Source organism: Leucoraja erinacea, chromosome 13 (assembly GCF_028641065.1).
Source record: "Leucoraja erinacea ecotype New England chromosome 13, Leri_hhj_1, whole genome shotgun sequence".
Taxonomy (NCBI): Eukaryota; Metazoa; Chordata; class Chondrichthyes; order Rajiformes; family Rajidae; genus Leucoraja; species Leucoraja erinaceus.
Window position 1 is genome coordinate 43,526,574 of NC_073389.1, and position 21,977 is coordinate 43,548,550.

The 21,977-nt window shown below is 42.2% G+C and overlaps 1 protein-coding gene across 1 annotated transcript in view; it reads left to right on the forward strand.

The window, feature by feature from the left end:
• The first annotated feature begins 989 nt into the window (after positions 1 to 989).
• LOC129702963 (uncharacterized protein C21orf62-like) overlaps positions 990 to 21,977 on the forward strand; it is a 45,445-nt gene continuing 24,457 nt past the window's right edge. Inside the window, exon 1 of the mRNA XM_055645077.1 lies at positions 990 to 1,308. The gene's annotated coding sequence lies outside the window, so the exon portion shown is untranslated. The remainder of the gene's footprint in view (positions 1,309 to 21,977) is intronic.

A 21,977-nucleotide genomic window follows, 5' to 3' on the forward strand; every position in this document is an offset into this window, starting at 1 on the left:
CATAGACTCATAGAATCACAGAGTCGTAGAGTGATACAGCGTGGAAACAGGCCCTTCGGCCCAACTTGCCCACACCAGCCAACATGTCGCAGCTACATTACTCCCACCTGCCTGCATTTGGTCCATATCAATCCAAACCTGTCCTATCCATGTACCTGTCTAACTGCTTCTTAAACTTTGGGATAGTCCCTGCCTCAACTATCTCCTCTGGCAGCTTGTTACGAGCTGCGAGTTACGAGCAATGAAGTGTCTACATGACCTTGTAGAATTCTTTAATGATGCATTAAACTGGTTTTGTCCACTTGCTACTTTCAGTGCTTCCTCCCACCCTCCCATCCACATAGAATGTGACCAGGTTGGATTCATCCTGCTTGTTGTGGGCTTAATGTAAGATCTGATATACTTACCAATTGCATTAAAGAGCCATAAAAAGTGCTTAAAAGTCTGCCATTCATCATGGCTGATCCATCTCTCCCTCCAAACTCCAATCTCCTGCCTTCTCCCCATAACCCCGACACCTGACCTAATCAAGAATCTATCTATCTCCCCCTTAAAAATATCCATTGCCTTGGCCTCCACTGCCTTCTGTGGCGATGAATTGCACAGACTCACCACCCTCTGATTAAAGTAATTCCTGCTCATTTCCTTCTTAAAGGAACGTCCTTTAATTCTGAGGCTATCACCTCTAGTCCTAGACTCTCCCACTAGTGGAAACATTCTCTCCACATCCACCCTATCTCAAAAATATTTCCAGTGAAATCATAAAAGTGTCTCAAAAATAAGTTGTCCAATTTGTTTGGTAACAGCGTGTAAAGGAAATCTTCCTGCTGTATTGATGTAATACCTGGAATTTATTAACCTCTGACAGTGTTAATTAATTTCAGACATGGTCGTATAATTTGTTTGTTTTTTTGTTCTCTTTATTCTTTGGTTCGTGATTTTCAGCTTATTTTGGTTCGCAAAATTGTTACGGGTACTGAAAACTCTGAATAAACCCGAGTCTCAAGCAGTGTACATTTGGAAGTTGAGAGCATTTGGATTAAATGAAAGGTACTTGTCATCCTGCTGTGTTAATAATTAGGTTGTGGGTCTCGGGCTGCCCTTCCTCAGAAAGCTGTTGCTGTGGCAACAGCTGAGGGTTATGGCCTCCACTGAGTATTGAAAACAGCAAGTCCAAGATCACAAAGCACATTCCATTCACTTCCAGATTTATAAGACTGTCAAAGAGGATGGTTGGTGTGAGCCATGAGGTAATATAACTCAAGAAACTGATGCAGACTGACTGGAGAAGGCGAAATGTAACGAGAGGTAAGTAAAGTATTGTATTATCTGGATCTACTCCTTAAAGAATTATGCTTTGGCAGCTTTATTAGTTTTTTGCTCATAGGTGTAACTTTGTGATCAACATTTCAGAGTTAAAATCAAAATATGTTTTTTGTAGAAGGAGATGGTAGAGGAATTCAGTAGTATCTTTTGCAATCGAAAATGGGGGAAACTTTGAGAGTAACATTTTTGAATAGGTTATTTATGGTTCCTCAATCTTCCATAACGACAGACAAAAAATGTATTACTATCATCATGAATTCGAAGAAGAAAATCCTTCTGGGATAATATAACATTTGCATAATCTAAGAGCAGGCAGGTTCCTTCTTGGCTCACTTATGTTCCAGATTTTGGGAGTATTAATCTTCTTATTTGTTTCAACATCACAGTCGAGCTCAGATGGCTTGGCATATTATGAAAATAAATTGAGTTATCGTCCATTCCTGTGCATACAACCATTTTATACTATGGTTACTGTTCTATATAAAGCAAATTGCATGTTCCATGCTTACTGCCAAAATATTTTGAGCTATCTTGGCTTGAGTCCCTTCAGCGTAATGAAAATGTCGTTTTTTAAAGTGTGATGTGATGTTGTCATTCAATCACTAGCAATCACCACATTATTTAATAACTTCCAGCAAAGTAGTGTTCCTTATATCCCATTGTGGTTAACATTTGGATATGGATGGATTTAGCAAATTACATTTGCAGTTCACCACACATTGCAACCTGATCCCGTTTCTAAGACTTTAAGAACAGATCATATAAAATAACTTTCACGGCTATGAATACTAATTTACCCTAAAAAACAGGCTTCAGGAATGCAGACTGAAAGCCAAAAATTCTGCAGCGAGTCACTGTTTGATTGTCCATTCTGCAGCGGCATGCAGAAAAAAGTGTCCAGATGCACCTTGCATCTGACGCATAGCATTATATCATGGAAGGTCGATGTACAGACTGTGACCCCTTTCAATTGAATGAGGTTCATAAATTGCACGAGCAGAATTAGGCCGTTTGGCCCATCAAGTCTACTCCGCCATTCAATCATGGCTGATCTATCTTTCCCTCACAACCCCATTCTCCTGCCTTCGCCCCATAGTCCATGACACCCATACTAATCAAGAATTTTTCAATCTCCACCTTAAAGATATCCATTAATGGCCTCCAGAGCCTTCTGTGGCAATGAATTCCACTGATTCTCCACCCTCTAAAGCAATTCCTCTTCATCTCCTTTCTAAAGGTACGTCCTTTTATTCTGAGGCTATGTCCTCTGTTCCTGGACTCTCCACATCCACTCTATCCTGGAGTACAATTCGATGGAAAAAGTTCAGTACTTGACTTATTTTACTTTATTTTGACACACTTTTAATTTTTTTAATGGAAAATTATTTTTATTTGTTTTGAATATATATTTTTTTAACTCTTAAAAGGCCTTGTTCGGGATTCACTACACAAGGACGATCAATGCTCAGGCCCTGTTCTGTTTCACCAGATGCTTCTCAGGTGCAAAAGTTCAGCCCATTCAACCCTCTGCAACCAGAAATGTACAGGTGGCGAGGTTGAGAGGTGGTCGGGCCCACATTAATCCTACCCACTAAAATTCTACCCACTGAAGAAGCAAAAGCTGAGGTTCCCTGACAAATGTGATTCTTTGGAGTTTTTATCGAAACATCCATGGGGTAGCTCAAGTTGATTGGTATTGGTATTGGCATCGGTATTGGTATCTGTATCGGTCTCTGTGTTTTATTTTATTATTGTCATGTGTATCGAGACACAGTAAAATTATTTGCTTTGCTTGCTATCGAGCCAAATCATGCCGTGCTTGATCATAATCAACTCATAATCAAGTACAACAAAAAAAGACACAAAGTGCTGGGGTAACTCAAGAATGATTGTGGTGGGGGGGGGGGGGGGGGGAGCTGGAAGAGAGATGGGGTGGGACAGAGCCTGGTGGATCAAATTGTGTTGCTAGAGAAAAGAATATAGGTGGAAGGGGAAGGGGTTGGGGAGAAATTAGTGTTACAGCAATCATAGAAACATAGAAAATAGGTGCAGGAGTAGGCCATTCGGCCCTTTGTGCCTGCACCACCATTCAATATGATCATGGCTGATCATCCAACTCAGTATCCTGTAAATGCCTTCTCTCCATACCCCCTGATCCCTTTAGCAACAAGGGCCACATCTAACTCCCTCTTAAATATAGCAACATCTAACTCCCTCTTAAATCGAGAAAGTACAAATGAAAAGAGTGCAAAAGCTGCAAGGAGGTAGGTTAGGAGATCGGAATTACTCCCATAGGTTACGAGAGGTCCATTCAGTAGACTATTAACAGCAGGGAAGAACTTGTTCCTGAATCTGGTGGTAAATACTTCCCTGCAGTTATCATTGAATACTCCATCTATGTAATGAGCTTTGTCTCCCGATGTTTAACTGGCCAGCTTAGCTCAGCAGATGCATGCCATTTCAACCGTAGCTGTTTCTATCAGCATACACCCACATGTGTTTCTCCTCCATATCCATGGCATGGATGCAAACACAAAGAATCCCACAGCTCATTCTGCCCGTATCAACACTTTAAAAGAACTCTCTGAAACTGCAGTCAGTGACAGCAAGAGACCGGTAACCTACAACACTGTACACTGATGATTAATGGTGACAGATCTGTGCCCATCAGTAATGTAACCCAATCTTATGCAGTGAATGACCCAAGCCCTTATTATTGGACTATAGCAAGTACAGAGCCATATAATATTGAATCTCATTGAGTTACTTTAACAGCCTTGTATCTAGTAATATTGTTGTAGTGACAGGTACACAAAAATGCTGATGAAACTCAGCGGGTACAGCAGCATCTATGGAGCGAAGGAAATAGGCAACGTTTCAGGCCAAAACCCTTCTTTTTTTTCTTCAGTTGCCTTGCTGTGATATATGAAGACTTAGAGACAACAAAACTATGGTGATAACCTTTCAACTCACCTAATGGTATTTTTTCCATTTCCCTGTTGTTCTTGTCATGCAGAAAGTGGATTTAATGGTTTTGAAGAAAACTGATCCTGGTTATGGCTAAAATCATCTGACATGTGATCAGTGTAGAGCAGTGGTTCCCAACCTTTTTTTGGCCATGCCCCACCTAATCACCTCTAAAATCCTGATGCCCCCCCCCCCCCCCCCCCCCATGTGGTGATATATAATTCTTATCATTTAAAAAGTGAACTCCGTTTCAGCTGAAGAAGCTTAAAACGCCAATACCTTGGTTGTAATAACTCCACAATAAAGACCTTTTTTACCCCGAAAAAAATTATTTACTCAAAATAACATCTGAAACATAAACTACATATGTTTACCTGATGGAAAATCCTAAAAAATAAAAATCGAAAATTTGGACCCAGACCTCAGTCGCGCTCAATTGCCCCCCTTAAAAATCAAATTGCCCCCCTGTGGGGCGTACGCCCCACGTTGGGAACCACTGGTGTAGAGGAACGATCCACTGATTAAGTTGCGGGCCTTTTCCTTGAGGCAATCATTCGTCCCACCACCAAAATTAATCCTGGGAATTACTTTAAATTAACGTCTTTAATCATTGTAACCACTCAAGGTGATCTGAGGGAACAGTTGACAAGCACTAGATTAGTTATGAAAACAAAAAGGATTTGATGGCATATTTCTACTGTTTGGAAAGTTCAGATCACAACCCTCAGCTAGGTATTTTTAAATCGCAAACACATTTATTTTAAGTCTCTGCTCAAACATTCATTTTTACATTACTAAATAATTGGTCTGCTTGAGTTACTGCGGGAACTCCTACGTTTACGCAATGTTAGAGAATTATTGACCAATCTCATTTCTCGGAAAACCATGTTATTCATTTACCATCACTATGGCAACAGTGACAATTCATGTCCATGGTGCAGTTCTCAGCAGCACCTCTGCATAAAATAAAAGGACGAAATAATTGCATTTATAAACTGGTCTTGACTAAATTCTACCCTTCCTTTATATACATTTCTGACAAGAACACAGCTATTTGTTTTTTTTTAAATCAAGCTTTATAAAAGTTGGAAGATGTTTTAGTATTTAGTGTGTCAAGGTTAAATCGCTTCAGAGATTTTGGTATCTCTATCTGTAAGAGGTCCCTTGTTTCATTAATGGAATATTGGCATCGCTGTCAAGGCTAGGATTCATAACACATCTTTATCTGTCCTTGAGAAGGTGGAGATGAGTTATTTCTCTGAACTTTGGTAATCCTCCTAATGAAGATACTCCTTCAATGCTGTTGGGGACTGTGTTTTAGGATCTGGCTATCACATCGAACATAGAAAGTCAGAATACATCTGTATTTTTGTAACTGGAAGGTAGTAAGCAGTGCAGTACTCTCCGAGGATCAGTTCTTGGCCATCAATGACTTGGAGGTGGGCAGAGTGTAAGATGGGGAAGTTTGTCAATGCCACATTAGGTGAAAGCATGTTGAGATTATGCTAGTGTGACTGTAGTGAATTGGATTAGAATTTAGCAGAGGGAGTTTAATGTGGGGAATTATAACCATATAACCATATAACCATATAACAATTACAGCACGGAAACAGGCCATCTCGGCCCTACAAGTCCGTGCCGAACAACTTTTTTTCCCTTAGTCCCACCTGCCTGCACTCATAAAATAACCCTCCATTCCCTTCTCATCCATATGCCTATCCAATTTATTTTTAAATGATACCAACGAACCTGCCTCCACCACTTCCACTGGAAGCTCATTCCACACCGCTACCACTCTCTGAGTAAAGAAGTTCCCCCTCATGTTACCCCTAAACTTCTGTCCCTTAATTCTGAAGTCATGTCCTCTTGTTTGAATCTTCCCTATTCTCAAAGGGAAAAGCTTGCCCACATCAACTCTGTCTTTCCCTCTCATCATTTTAAAGACCTCTATCAAGTCCCCCCTTAACCTTCTGCGCTCCAGAGAATAAAGACCTAACTTATTCAACCTATCTCTGTAACTTAGTTGTTGAAACCCAGGCAACATTCTAGTAAATCTCCTCTGTACTCTCTCTATTTTGTTGACATCCTTCCTATAATTGGGCGACCAAAATTGTACACCATACTCCAGATTTGGTCTCACCAATGCCTTGTACAATTTTAACATTACATCCCAGCTTCTATACTCAATGCTCTGATTTATAAAGGCTAGCATACCAAAAGCTTTCTTTACCACCCTATCTATATGAGATTCCACCTTCAAGGAACTATGCACGGTTATTCCCAGATCCCTCTGTTCAACTGTATTCTTCAATTCCCTACCATTTACCATGTACATCCTATTTTGATTTGTCCTGCCAAGGTGTAGCACCTCACATTTATCAGCATTAAACTCCATCTGCCATCTTTCAGCCCATTTTTCCAAATGGCCTAAATCACTCTGTAGACTTTGGAAATCCTCTTCATTATCCACAACACCCCCTATCTTGGTATCATCTGCATACTTACTAATCCAATTTACCACACCTTCATCCAGATCATTGATGTACATGACAAACAACAAAGGACCCAACACAGATCCCTGAGGCACCCCACTAGTCACCTGCCTCCAACCCGATAAACAGCCATCCACCATTACCCTCTGGCTTCTCCCATTCAGCCACTGTTGAATCCATCTTGCTATTCCTGCATTTATACCCAACAGTTGAACCTTCTTAACCAACCTTCCATGAGGAACCTTGTCAAAGGCCTTACTAAAGTCCATATAGACATCCACTGCTTTACCCTCGTCAATTTCCCTAGTAACCTCTTCAAAAAATTCAAGAAGATTAGTCAAACATGACCTTCCAGGCACAAATCCATGTTGACTGTTCCTAATCAGACCCTGTTTATCCAGATGCTTATATATATTATCTCTAAGTATCTTTTCCATTAATTTGCCCACCACTGAAGTCAAACTAACAGGTCTATAATTGCTAGGTTTACGCTTAGAACCCTTTTTAAACAATGGAACAACATGCGCAGTACGCCAATCCTTGGAGACTATTCCCGTTTCTAATGACATTTGAAATATTTCTGTCATAGCCCCGGCTATTTCTACACTAACTTCCCTCAATGTCCTAGGGAATATCCTGTCAGGACTTGGAGACTTATCCACTTTTATATTTTTCAAAAGTGTCAGTACTTCTTTTACTTTAAACCTCATAGTATTCATAGCTCCTCTATTAGTTTCCCTTACCTCACATGATTCAATATCCTTCTACTTGGTGAATACCGAAGAAGAAAAATTGTTCAATATCTCCCCCATCTCTTTTGGCTCTGCAGATAGCTGTCCACTCTGTCTCTCCAATGGACCTATTTTATCCCTTGTTATCCTTTTGCTATTAATATAGCTGTAGAAACCCTTTGGATTTACTTTCACCTTACCCAAAGCAACCTCATATCTTCTTTTAGCTTTTCTAATTTCTTTCTTAAGATTCTTTTTACATTCCTTATACTCCTCAAGCACCTCATTTACTTCATGCTGCCTATAATTATTGTAGATCTCCCTCTTTTTCTGAACAAGATGTCCAATTTCCCTTGAAAACCAGGGCTCTTTCCAATTTTTACTGTTTCCTTTCAACCGAACAGGAACATAAAGATTCTGTACTCTTAAAATTTCCCCTTTAAATGCCCTCCATTTCTCTTCTACATCTTTCCCATAAAACAAAATGTCCCAGTTCACTCCTTTTAAATCATCTCACATCTCATCAAAGTTAGCCTTTCTCCAATCAAAAATCTCAACCCTAGGTCCAGTTCTGACCCTCTCCATAATTATATTGAAACTAATGGTATTGTGATCACTGGACCCGAAGTGCTCCCCAACGCATACCTCCGCCACCTGTCCCGTCTCATTTCTTAACAGGAGGTCCAGCACTGCCCCTCCTCTAGTAGGTACCTCTATGTATTGCTGCAAAAAACTATCCTGCACACATTTTACAAACTCCAAACCATCCAGCCCATTTACAGAATGTGTTTCCCTGTCTATGTGTGGAAAGTTGAAATCTCCCACAATCACTACCTTGTGCTTACTACTAATATCTGCTATCTCCTTACATATTTGCTCTTCCAATTCTCGTTCCCCATTTGGCGGTCTATAATACACCCCTATAAGTGTTGCTACACCTTTCCCACTTCTCAGTTCCACCCAAATAGCCTCCCTAGATGAGCCCTCCAATCTATCCTGCCAAAGCACTGCTGTAATATCTTCCCTGACTAGCAATGCAACACCTCCACCGCTTGTCCCTCCAATTCTATCACACCTGAAGCAACGAAATCCTGGAATATTTAGTTTCCAATCACAGCCCTCCTGCAACCATGTTTCACTGATCGCCACAGCATCATACTTCCAGGTGTCTATCCAGGCTCTAAGCTCATCCACCTTTCTTACAATGCTCCTAGCATTAAAATATGCACATTTAAGAAACCCCCCGTCTCTTAGTCTCTGTTTATTTCCTTTTTTTTCTTTCTCCTCTTGTGTCCGAGTGCTTCCCTTTTCTGCTTCCTGCCTCCCATTCTGTCTACTAGCTTTCTCTATTTGAGTCCCTCGCCCCAACCATTCTAGTTTAAAGTCTCCCCAGTAGCCTTTGCAAATTTCCCCGCCAGGATATTGGTCCCCCTCGGGTTCAAGTGCAACCCATCCTTTCTGTACAGGTCCCACCTTCCCCAAAAGAAGTCCCAATGATCCAGAAACTTGAATCCCTGCCCTCTGCACCAGTCTTTCAGCCACGCATTTATCCTCCACCTCGCTCCATTCCTACTCTCACTGTCGCGTGGCACAGGCAGTAATCCTGAGATTGTTACCTTTTTGGTCCTTTTCCTTAACTCTCCTCCCAACTCCCTAAATCCTCCCTTCAGGACCTCTTCCCTTTTTTTACCTATGTCATTGGTACCTATATGTACCACGACCTCAGGCTCCTCTCCCTCTGATTTCAGGATATCTTGGACGCGTTGAGACACGTCCGAGACCTTGGCACCAGGGAGGCAGACCACCATCCTGGTCTCCCGACTGCGTCCACAGAATCGCCTATCCGACCCCCTAACAATAGAGTCCCCAATTACTATTGCCCTCTTCTTTTTTTCCCTATCTTTCGGAGCAACAGGGCCGATCTCCGTGCTGGAGGCCCGTCCGCTGTCGCTACCCCCGGGTAGGCTGTCACCCCCATCCGTACTCAAACAGGAGTACTTATTTGCAAGGTGTACCGACATTGGAGTACTCACTCGTTCCTGCCTCTGCCCCTTGCCCTTCCTTAGCGGGACCCACATGTCTCTCTCCCGTGGTTTTGTAGTGACCACCTCCCTATAACTTCCCTCTATGACCTCCTCACTCTCCCTGATCAGACAGAGGTCATCGAGCTGCTGCTCCAGGATCCTAATACGGTCCCTTAGGAGCCCCATCTCGCTGCACCTGGTGCAGATGTGGAGGGCCATCCGACACCATGACCTCCCACATCTGACATCCAGAACAGTACACTGCTCTGACTGTCATTCTCCCGCCTTACCCTGGATCCGATACAAGTATAATACAATAGAAACTGCTGGGAGAAATCAGCAGGTATCTGACTCACAACAGTTGCTCCCTCTTGACCTTTAAACTGCACCTTTATTATATAAACATAAAGCACTGTACCTTTAGCCCACTGTACCCTTGGCTCACTGTACCTTTAACCAGAAAGCACAAATGCTAACCTGAGGTTGCACCCAATCAGCTGCTTCCTCTAGTCTGCTTCCAATTATAAGGTCATACATATTGAAAAAAAGAATCAAAAGGTAGGCAGGTCACAGGGAGAATGTGCAAACTCCACTCAGCCACCACCTAGAGGCGGGATTGAAGCTAAGTCTCTAGAACTGTGAGGTAGTGTCTCTCACCGTGCCGCATGGATCAAGAGAGTAACGAGGGAAAGAGTAGGTCTCCGTGGAGCAAAAGGGGTAATCAATGCATGTAGAGTGATAGTCTCATACAGCACAGAAGCAGGCCCTTGTGGCCCAGCTTGTCCATACCAAATGAGATGTCTATCTATGCCAAGCCCATTTTCGTGCAAATGGCCCATCCTTTTTCCATGTACCTGTCCAATGCTTTTAAGCACTGTGATTGTATCTGCCTCTACCACTTTCACTGGCAGCTCACTCCATATACTCACCACTCTCTGTGTGAAAGGCTTGCCCCTCATGTTTCTTAAATAATTCCCCTCTCACCTTAAACCCATGTTCTCTAATTTCAGACCCCCTACCCATGAAAAAGACTGACTAGACACAAAATGCTGGAGTAACTCCCACACTTCAAAGACGCACAGGTTTGTAGGTTAATTGCCTTTGGTAAAATCGTTAATTGTCCCTAGTGTGTAGGATAGTGCTAGGGTATGGAGTAAGATAATGCTAGTGTAAGGGATAGGATAGTGCTAGCTGGTCAGTGTGTACTCGATGGGCCGAAGGACCTGTTTCCATGCTATTTCTCTAAAGTTTAAAGTAAAGTTATTGCCAACGGCAGCTTAAAGCAGTACTTTGTTATCTTGAAGTCAGGAAGTACCTTAAAATGGAATTACATATATATCCAGGACCAGGGGTCACAATCTTAGAATAAAGGGGAGGCCATTTAAGACTGAGGTGAGAAAACATTTTTCACCCAGAGAATTTGTGGAATTCCCTGCCACAGAGGGCAGTGGAGGCCAAATCACTGGATGGATTTAAGAGAGAGTTAGATAGAGCTCTAGGGGCTAGTGGAATCAAGGGGTATGGGGAGAAGGCAGGCACGGGTTATTGATTGGGGACAATCAGCCATGATCACAATGAATGGCGGTGCTGGCTCGAAGGGCCGAATGACCTCCTCCTGCACCTATTTTCTGTTTCTATGATCTTCATTGTGTAGGAAGGAACTGCAGATACTGGCTTACACCAACGATAGACACAAAATGGTGGAGTAACTCAATGGGTCAGGCAGCATCACTTGAGAAAAGGAATAGGTGATGGTTCAGGTCGAGACCCTTCTTCCAAAACGTCACCTATTCCTTTTCTCCAGAGATGTTGCCTGAACTGCTGAAATACTCCAGCATTTTGTGATCATCATTGTCAGCAATACAAAAAGGCTTTGCTGGGCATAAGATCAGTGCACGATCTAGGCGAAAGTAAAGGCAAACAGATAACAAGCAAAACTAATGGTGCTTCAGAAACAGCAGTGATGCCAAGAAGATTGACTACCTTGGAACTTATCACTAAGATTCAAGCTTACCTCAGATGTTGGACAACCTAGGACATTATTCCTTGCGGGATTATTTTATATAGATGAAGGACATCATGTGGGGACTAAGTAGGATGATCACTCAATCTTGTTCTCAGGGTTGGTGAATTTAAGAACAAATGGGCATAGGTTTAAGGTTAAGGTGAGAGGGGAAAGATTTAATAATAACCAAAGGGGCAACTTTCTCACACAGAGGATAGTGGGCGCATGGAACAAATTGCCAGAGGAAGTGGTTGAGCTGATACAATAACAACATTTAAAAGACATTTGGTCAGGTACATGAATGGGAAAGGTTTAGAGGGATGCGAGTCAAACGCTGGGAGATGGGATTATCGGCATGGCGGAGTTGGAACAAAAGGTCTGCTTCCGCGATACATTTATACCTGAGCCTATAAATATTAGCTCACATTCTTCGCGATGTTGCCACATCCATGAATCGAACCAAAAAAAAAGTTACTTGATGCACCGTGAGAGGAATTTCATAACCATTGTTATGTTATATTAATCTTTTCACACTTTACTGGTTTACTGGTGATGCATTGCATACAATTACAGTCATTTAGTGGCAAGGAGTAGAAGCCCAGCATTGAGATCTCACGGTAACAAATAGTGAAACTGAAATGATAATTCTTGTAAAATGTGGGTTGCACATTTTGTGCCTTCTTAATGTGACAACTTGATACTTAATTGTAAAAAGATCACTAAAAAGTGCAATGGTCAACAAGGAATGGATTATAAATTTGGCTCTATCAATGATATCCGCATACAAGGAATTCCAAATCTGTACTTCAAAGTAATTTCCCACCAGCAAGTAAAATCCAAAAGTAATTTGTTGCAAGTGTTCAACAAAAAACTGACACCAACTCACGTAGATGGTAAATGTCCAAAATCTCAGGATTTAAGTTTGGCTTTAAAGAGTGTCATTGAGAAAGAAAGGGCGATAGAAGCAAAAGAGGTTGTGTGCAGGAATTCCAGAGCTTGGGCCTTGGCAATTGAATGTGCAACTATTATAGGTGGAATGATGACTCGAATTAAACTCAAATTAAATATCAGAGAATTAAAACAAAGGAGATATCGGAAATAGAAAGGGGCAAGATATGGAGAGATTTATAAACAAAAATACGTATTTTAAAATCAAGAATTTGCTGAAGCAGGACCAAGCATTAATCAGCTAACACAAGAATGATTGATGAATGGAGTTTAAGATGCATTGGTAGAAAATGTCAATGATGTTCTTTGTTGAAATACAATGCATGAACCCAGTTATCTATATAATTAAAACTCAAATCTTGACCACTTCCTGTTCGCACTGCATATTGATTTTAGAAAAAACGCTACCACTTATGGCTGTGATTTTTGTCCATCTTACTCAGAGTCCCCCTCCACTGCGCAGGACAAGAGGATTTTACCCATCGATGAAAAATAAAAGACTTATTAATGTTTAAAAAAAGTTGATATTCTCTCTCCTGTGAATCACGCCATGAAGGCCACGCCCCTTCTGGTGGGAGGGGGAGGAACTATAAAACCCGGAAGCGTGGGCGTGCCTCAGTCGCTGCAAGATGGGGGAGTGAGAGGTCACGACTCTCAGTCTGAGCTGTGAATAACACTGAACACATGTCTACTAAACTGAGTGTAGTTTTACTGACATGTGAGTGCCCTTAATGTGGTTTGAAAATGTAGTTTGAAAATGAAAAAGTGGTGTTGGTTTCAAAATGCATAAGTGGTGTTGGTTTGAAAATGCAAAAGTGGTGTTGGTTTGAAAATGCAAAAGTGATGTTGGTTTTGCCTTCTTGAAAAGTGGTGTTGGTTTTGCCTTATTGAAAAGTGGTGTGGGTGTTGCCTTATTGAAAAGTGATGTTGCCTTATTGAAAAGTGGTGTTGGTTTTGCCTTATTGACAAGTGGTGTTGCCTTATTGAAAAGTGGTGTTGCCTTATTGAAAAGAGGTGTCGCCTTCTATATAATTAAAAGTCTAATCTAGACCACTTCCTGTTTGCACTATATATTGATTTTAGAAAGAACCAAGTACGGCTGTGATTTTTGGCTCAGATTCCCCTCCGCTCATCAGGTCCTGAGGATTTTTCCCATCGATAAAAAATAAGAGTTATTAGTGTTTAAATAATGTTGAGATTCTCTCTCCTGTCAATCACTTCATGAAGGCCATGCCCCTTCCGGTGGCTCAGTCTCTGCAAGATGAGGGTGGGAGAGGTCATGACTCTGCCTTTGGTGGCCTTGCACCCTGCTTGAAGTGGTATGAAACTGCACTTGAATTTGGTGGTCTTACACACTGCTTGAAGTGGCATGAAACGGCACTTGAATTTGGTGGCCTTGCACCCTGTTGGAAGTGGCATGAAAATGCACTTGAATTTGGTGGCCTTGCACCCTGCTTGAAATGGCATGATACTGCACTTGAATTTGGTGGCCATGCACCCTGCTTGAAGTGGTATGAAACTGCATTTGAATTTGGTGGCCTTGCACCCTGCTTGAAGTGGTATGAAACTGTATTTGAATTTGGTGGCCTTGCACCCTGCTTGAAGTGGTATGAAACTGCACTTGAATTTAGTGGCCTTGCACCCTGCTTGAAGTGGTGGGAAATTGCACTTGAATTTGGTGGCGTTGCATCCTGCTTGAAATGGAATTTCAAGGAATAACCATGAGTCAACTGCCAGCCCACCAGCCATGAGTGAGTGAGCTGCCAGCACACCAGGTTTTAGTGACTGAGCCGCCAGCCCAAGAATCCATTCGGCCCACAATGTCCATACTAGCCCTCTGGAAACCAGTCCCTTCAGCCCACAACATCCATACTAGCGCTCCAGAAAGCCCCCCCTGGCTACCAATATTGGAATTGGTTGAGAGATGGAATATTGCGTTGGGGGACCAGCACTCCTTTGTGAAGCTGGGACCCAACGGATCCCAGTTAGTCTAGTTGTAATATAAAGCTTAGAGCAAGAATGATAGTTACAATAGCAGCTGAGCTGAGATGGTGGGGAGAATCAGGTAATGGTATGGAGGCAAACCAAGGGCTCAGCTGTACCACTAGAGGTCTGAAACTGAGCTCAAGGTCAGGTGTGACATTGGTTACGCAGAGTCTGAAGAACAGTCTCGACTCGAACACTATTCCTGTTCTCCAGAGATGCTGCCTGACCTGCTGAGTTACTCCAGCATTTTGTGTCTACCATTGGCTAGGCAGGGATATGGAGTTTGGGATAAGGAACAGTGATGGGAATCAAAGGAGAAGTCTTCAATCCTCCCTAAATTTAATTTGAGGAATTTGCATCTCATCCGGTGATGAATGTTGGACACAAAGTTTGAGAATTTAGAGAGAGTAGACAAGAGATGAGATGGCGAGGTGAAGCTAAAACAAATCAGTATAAATGCTGAACCCAAAGCCACATGTCTTTATGAAATTGCTGAGACACAACATGTCGAAAAGAAATGTCCGAGTTGATCCTTGGAAGATAGCAGAAGTAATTGCGATCACTGTCGTACATAGCATTGTAAGGAATTATGACAAAGCACACACACACCGAAATCCTGTACTTCCAGCGGCGGAAGTCCGCAGGAACTGGAGGACAGAGATGCGTGGTGCATCCGTCACCGTTCCCATTGGAAACCAGCACCACTGCGCCGCTAATGTTTTCAACGATGATGATGATGACATCGACAAGAATGGAAACGAGACAGTGCAGTCCCATCAGGTTCAGTGGAAAGAAGCATTGGATAGTGACATGGTCAATTGTGCCAAAGACTGAAGTCTAGTTGAGAAGGACAAGACAGTCCAGATCACCTTTGCTCACAACATTATCAATGACTTTGATCAATACTATTGCAGCAGAGGTGAGAAAGTGATTGGGGGCAATTCAAAGAAATAGTTCTGTGTAAGATGGACGTGAATTGGGAGGTCTTTAGCACATTCTAAGAATGTGAAGAGGAGAGGGAGATTTAAAATGATGCAATGGTTTAGGGGATGTGGCACAATGGCAGATTTGAAGGAAGACACTACCTGCAGAAAGAGAACAGCAAAAGAGATTGGGTCATACGTAGGAAAGAACTGCAGATGCTGGTTTAAATAGAAGGTAGATCACAAAATGCTTGAGTAATTTAACGGGACAGGCAACATCTCTGGAGAGAATGGATCATATGCAGTTTAGAGGATAAAGTCAAGATGTCAAAGGTGCATGTGATGGAGTAGATGTTTAGAGAATAATTTTGGAAGAGAAGCTAGAAAAATAATCACATTTTGTCCATGTAGAATGATACAACAGCTAACTTTATCAGACATTTAGAATGGAAAAGTTAGTCCCACAAAGTCTATTCGTATAGATATAAATATTTCTTGTTTTGAAAGCAGTCACCATTTTGCAGTTTCTTCTGGGCAACAAACATTTTGGAAAGTCTCTCTTTTTCAAGTAGCATATCCTAGAATGGCATATCTTCGTTAGCCTTCATTTGCTAGTCGGTGGCATTAGGAAAAGTCCAAATGAACTTGCAATGTGAAAACCTGCGGATACAACAAAAGGAAACACGAAAGGTCAAAGGAAACAACAGCAAATCACTACGTGGACAGCTTTAAGGAAAACAGGAAATGCTTTCTGCTGCTTCTGTACTGTTATTGGCTTTTGTATGCCTTTTTCAAAGAGTGCAGGCACATGATGCTGCTCATAGCCAAAATCAGCATAAAAACTGACTGGGAAACACAGGCACTATTCATTTCTATTTCAGCACTGCAATAAGGTTTTGTTCATGAAAAATTAAGAGCCTCCTATTTTAATGCATTGCTTGGGCAAATGTCACCATGCGACACATTATCTGTATCATTGTCACCTTGCAAGCTTGTGCTTGCAAATTTCCTTCAGCAATTAAGCAATTGCAATAACACAATAACAGCAATAACACCAAATGTTGGGGTAATGAACCTAATATGTGCAAACTCCACTCAGCCACCACCTAGAGGCGGGATTGAAGCTAAGTCTCTAGAACTGTGAGGTAGTGTCTCTCACCGTGCCGCATGGATCAAGAGAGTAACGAGGGAAAGAGCAGGTCTCCGTGGAGCAAAAGGGGTAATCAATGCATGTAGAGTGATAGTCTCATACAGCACAGAAGCAGGCCCTTGTGGCCCAGCTTGTCCATACCAAATGAGATGTCTATCTATGCCAAGCCCATTTTCGTGCAAATGGCCCATCCTTTTTCCATGTACCTGTCCAAATGCTTTTAAGCACTGTGATTGTATCTGCCTCTACCACTTTCACTGGCAGCTCACTCCATATACCCACCACTCTCTGTGTGAAAGGCTTGCCCCTCATGTTTCTTAAATAATTCCCCTCTCACCTTAAACCCATGTTCTCTAATTTCAGACCCCCTACCCAAGAAAAAGACTGATTAGACACAAAATGCTGGAGTAACTCCCACACTTCAAAGACGCACAGATTTGTAGGTTAATTGCCTTTGGTAAAATCGTTAATTGTCCCTAGTGTGTAGGATAGTGCCAGGGTATGGAGTAAGATAATGCTAGTGTAAGGGATAGGATAGTGCTAGCTGGTCAGTGTGTACCCGATGGGCCGAAGGACCTGTTTCCATGCTATTTCTCTAAAGTTTAAAGTAAAGTTATTGCCAACGGCAGCTTAAAGCAGTACTTTGTTACCTTGAAGTCAGGAAGTACCTTAAAATGGAATTACATATATATCCAGGACCAGGGGTCACAATCTTAGAATAAAGGGGAGGCCATTTAAGACTGAGGTGAGAAAAACAATTTCACCCAGAGAATTTGTGGAATTCCCTGCCACAGAGGGCAGTGGAGGCCAAATCACTGGATGGATTTAAGATAGAGTTAGATAGAGCTCTAGGGGCTAGTGGAATCAAGGGATATGGGGAGAAGGCAGGCACGGGTTATTGATTGGGGACGATCAGCCATGATCACAATGAATGGCGGTGCTGGCTCGAAGGGCCGAATGACCTCCTCCTGCACCTATTTTCTGTTTCTATGATCTTCATTGTGTAGGAAGGAACTGCAGATACTGCCTTACACCAACGATAGACACAAAATGGTGGAGTAACTCAATGGGTCAGGCAGCATCACTTGAGAAAAGGAATAGGTGATGGTTCAGGTAGAGACCCTTCTTCCAAAACGTCACCTATTCCTTTTCTCCAGAGATGTTGCCTGAACTGCTGAAATACTCCAGCATTTTGTGATCATCATTGTCAGCAATACAAAAAGGCTTTGCTGGGCATAAGATCAGTGCAAGATCTAGGCGAAAGTAAAGGCAAACAGATAACAAACAAAACTAATGGTGCTTCAGAAACAGCAGTGATGCCAAGAAGATTGACTACCTTGGAACTTATCACCAAGATTCAAGCTTACCTCAGATGTTGGACAACCTAGGACATTATTCCTTGTGGGATCATTGTGGGATTATTTTATATAGATGAAGGAAGTCATGTGGGGACTAAGTAGGATGATCACTCAATCTTGTTCTCAGGGTTGGTGAATTTAAGAACAAATGGGCATAGGTTTAAGGTTAAGGTGAGAAGGGAAAGATTTAATAATAACCAAAGGGGCAACTTTCTCACACAGAGGATAGTGGGCGCATGAAACAAATTGCCAGAGGAAGTGGTTGAGCTGATACAATAACAACATTTAAAAGACATTTGGTCAGGTACATGAATGGGAAAGGTTTAGAGGGATGCGAGTCAAACGCTGGGAGATGGGATTATCGGCATGGCGGAGTTGGAACAAAGGGTCTGCTTCCGCGATACATTTATACCTGAGCCTATGAATATTAGCTCACATTCTTCGCGATGTTGCCACATCCATGAATCGAACCAACAAAAAAAAAGTTACTTGATGCACCGTGAGAGGAATTTCATAACCATTGTTATGTTATATTAATCTTTTCACACTTTACTGGTTTACTGGTGATGCATTGCATACAATTACAGTCATTTAGTGGCAAGGAGTAGAAGCCCAGCATTGAGATCTCACGGTAACAAATAGTGAAACTGAAATGATAATTCTTGTAAAATGTGGGTTGCACATTTTGTGCCTTCTTAATGTGACAACTTGATACTTAATTGTAAAAAGATCACTAAAAAGTGCAATGGTCAACAAGGAATGGATTATAAATTTGGCTCTATCAATGATATCCGCATACAAGGAATTCCAAATCTGTACTTCAAAGTAATTTCCCACCAGCAAGTAAAATCCAAAAGTCATTTGTTGCAAGTGTTCAACAAAAAAACTGACACCAACTCACGTAGATGGTAAATGTGCAACATCTCAGGATTTAAGTTTGGCTTTAAAGAGTGTCATTGAGAAAGAAAGGGCGATAGAAGCAAAAGAGGTTGTGTGCAGGAATTCCAGAGCTTGGGCCTTGGCAATTGAATGTGCAACTATTATAGGTGGAATGATGACTTGAATTAAACTCAAATTAAATATCAGAGAATTAAAACAGAGGAGATATCAGAAATAGAAAGGGGCAAGATATGGAGAGATTTATAAACAAGAATACGTATTTTAAAATCAAGAATTTGCTGAAGCAGGACCAAGCATTAATCAGCTAACACAAGAATGATTGATGAATGGAGTTTAAGATGCATTGGTAGAAAATGTCAATTATGTTCTTTGTTGAAATACAATGCATGAACCCAGTTATCTATATAATTAAAACTCAAATCTTGACCACTTCCTGTTCGCACTGCATATTGATTTTAGAAAAGACGCTACCACTTACGGCTGTGATTTTTGTCCATCTTACTCAGAGTCCCCCTCCGCTGCGCAGGACGAGGATTTTACCCATCGATGAAAAATAAAAGACTTATTAATGTTTAAAAAACGTTGAGATTTTCTCTCCTGTGAATCACACCATGAAGGCCATGCCCCTTCTGGTAGGAGGGGGAGGAACTATAAAACCCGGAAGTGTGGGCGTGCCTCAGTCGCTGCAAGATGGGGCAGCGAGAGGTCACGACTCTCAGTCTGAGCTGTGAATAACACTGAACACATGTCTACTAAACTGAGTGTAGTTTTACTGACATGTGAGTGCCCTTAATGTAGTTTGAAAATGTAGTTTGAAAATGAAAAAATGGTGTTGGTTTCAAAATGCATAAGTGGTGTTGGTTTGAAAATGCAAAAGTGGTGTTGGTTTGAAAATGCAAAAGTGATGTTGGTTTTGCCTTCTTGAAAAGTGGTGTTGCCTTATTGACAAGTGGTGTTGCCTTATTGAAAAGTGGTGTTGCTTTCTATATAATTAAAATAATCTAGACCACTTCCTGTTTGCGCTATATATTGATTTTAGAAAGAACCAAGTACGGCTGTGATTTTTGGCTCAGAGTCCCCCTCCGCTCATCAGGTCCTGAGGATTTTTCCCATCGATAAAAAATAAGAGTTATTAGTATTTAAATAATGTTGAGATTCTCTCTCCTGTCAATCACTTCATGAAGGCCATGCCCCTTCCGGTGGCTCAGTCTCTGCAAGATGAGGGAGGGAGAGGTCATGACTCTGCCTTTGGTGGCCTTGCACCCTGCTTGAAGTGGTATGAAACTGCATTTGAATTTGGTAGCCTTGCACCCCTGCTTGAAGTGGTATGAAACTGCATTTGAATTTGGTGGTCTTACACACTGCTTGAAGTGGCATGAAACGGCACTTGAATTTGGTGGCCTTGCACCCTGCTTGAAATGGCATGAAAATGCACTTGAATTTGGTGGCCTTGCACCCTGCTTGAAATGGTATGAAACTGCATTTGAATTTGGTGGCCTTGCACCCTGCTTGAAGTGGTATGAAACTGTATTTGAATTTGGTGGCCTTGCACCCTGCTCGAAGTGGGATGAAACTGCACTTGAATTTAGTGGCCTTGCACCCTGCTTGAAGTGGTGGGAAATTGCACTTGAATTTGGTGGCGTTGCATCCTGCTTGAAATGGAATTTCAAGGAATAACCATGAGTCAACTGCCAGCCCACCAGCCATGAGTGAGTGAGCTGCCAGCACACCAGGTTTTAGTGACTGAGCCGCCAGCCCAAGAATCCATTCGGCCCACAATGTCCATACTAGCCCTCTGGAAACCAGTCCCTTCAGCCCACAACATCCATACTAGCGCTCCAGAAAGCCCCCCCTGGCTACCAATATTGGAATTGGTTGAGAGGTGGAATATTGTGTTGGGGGACCAGCCCTCCTTTGTGAAGCTGGGACCCAACGGATCCCAGTTAGTCTAGTTGTAATATAAAGCTTAGAGCAAGAATGATAGTTACAATAGCAGCTGAGCTGAGATGGTGGGGAGAACCAGGTAATGGTATGGAGGCAAACCAAGGGCTCAGCTGTACCACTAGAGGTCTGAAACTGAGCTCAAGGTCAGGTGTGACATTGGTTACGCAGAGTCTGAAGAACAGTCTCGACTCGAACACTATTCCTGTTCTCCAGAGATGCTGCCTGACCTGCTGAGTTACTCCAGCATTTTGTGTCTACCATTGGCTAGGCAGGGATATGGAGTTTGGGATAAGGAACAGAGACTGTGATGGGAATCAAAGGAGAAGTCTTCAATCTTCCCTAAATTTAATTTGAGGAATTTGCATCTCATCCGGTGATGAATGTTGGATACAAAGTTTGAGAATTTAGAGAGAGTAGACAAGAGATGAGATGGTGAGGTGAAGCTAAAACAAATCAGTATAAATGCTGAACCCAAAGCCACATGTCTTTATGAAATTGCTGAGACACAACATGTCGAAAAGAAATGTCCGAGTTGATCCTTGGAAGGTAGCAGAAGTAATTGCATGAAAGATCAATACCTGCTCTATGGTCGGATAGTCGGCGACTAAACCATCTCCCCCACCTGGTTTTCCAGGACCCCCAGTAGGACCGAAAACAAGACCTGTCAATGGGGCGGATGAGCTCCTAGCGAGCCAACTGCCATCCACACTTTAGTAAAAGTTGCGATCACTGTCGTACATAGCATTGTAAGGAATTATGACAAAGCGCACACACCGAAATCCTGTACTTCCAGCGGCGGAAGTCCGCAGGAACTGGAGGACAGAGATGCGTGGTGCATCCATCACCGTTCCCATTGGAAACCAGCACCACTGCGCCGCTAATGTTTTCAACGATGATGATGATAACATCGATAAGAATGGAAACGAGACAGTGCAGTCCCATCAGGTTCAGTGGAAAGAAGCATTGGATAGTGACATGGTCAATTGTGCCAAAGACTGAAGTCTAGTTGAGAAGGACAAGACAGTCCAGATCACCTTTGCTCACAACATTATCAATGACTTTGATCAATACTATTGCAGCAGAGGTGAGAAAGTGATTGGGGGCAATTCAAAGAAATAGTTCTGTGTAAGATGGACGTGAATTGGGAGGTCTTTAGCACATTCTAAGAATGTGAAGAGGAGAGGGAGATTTAAAATGATGCAATGGTTTAGGGGAGGTGGCAC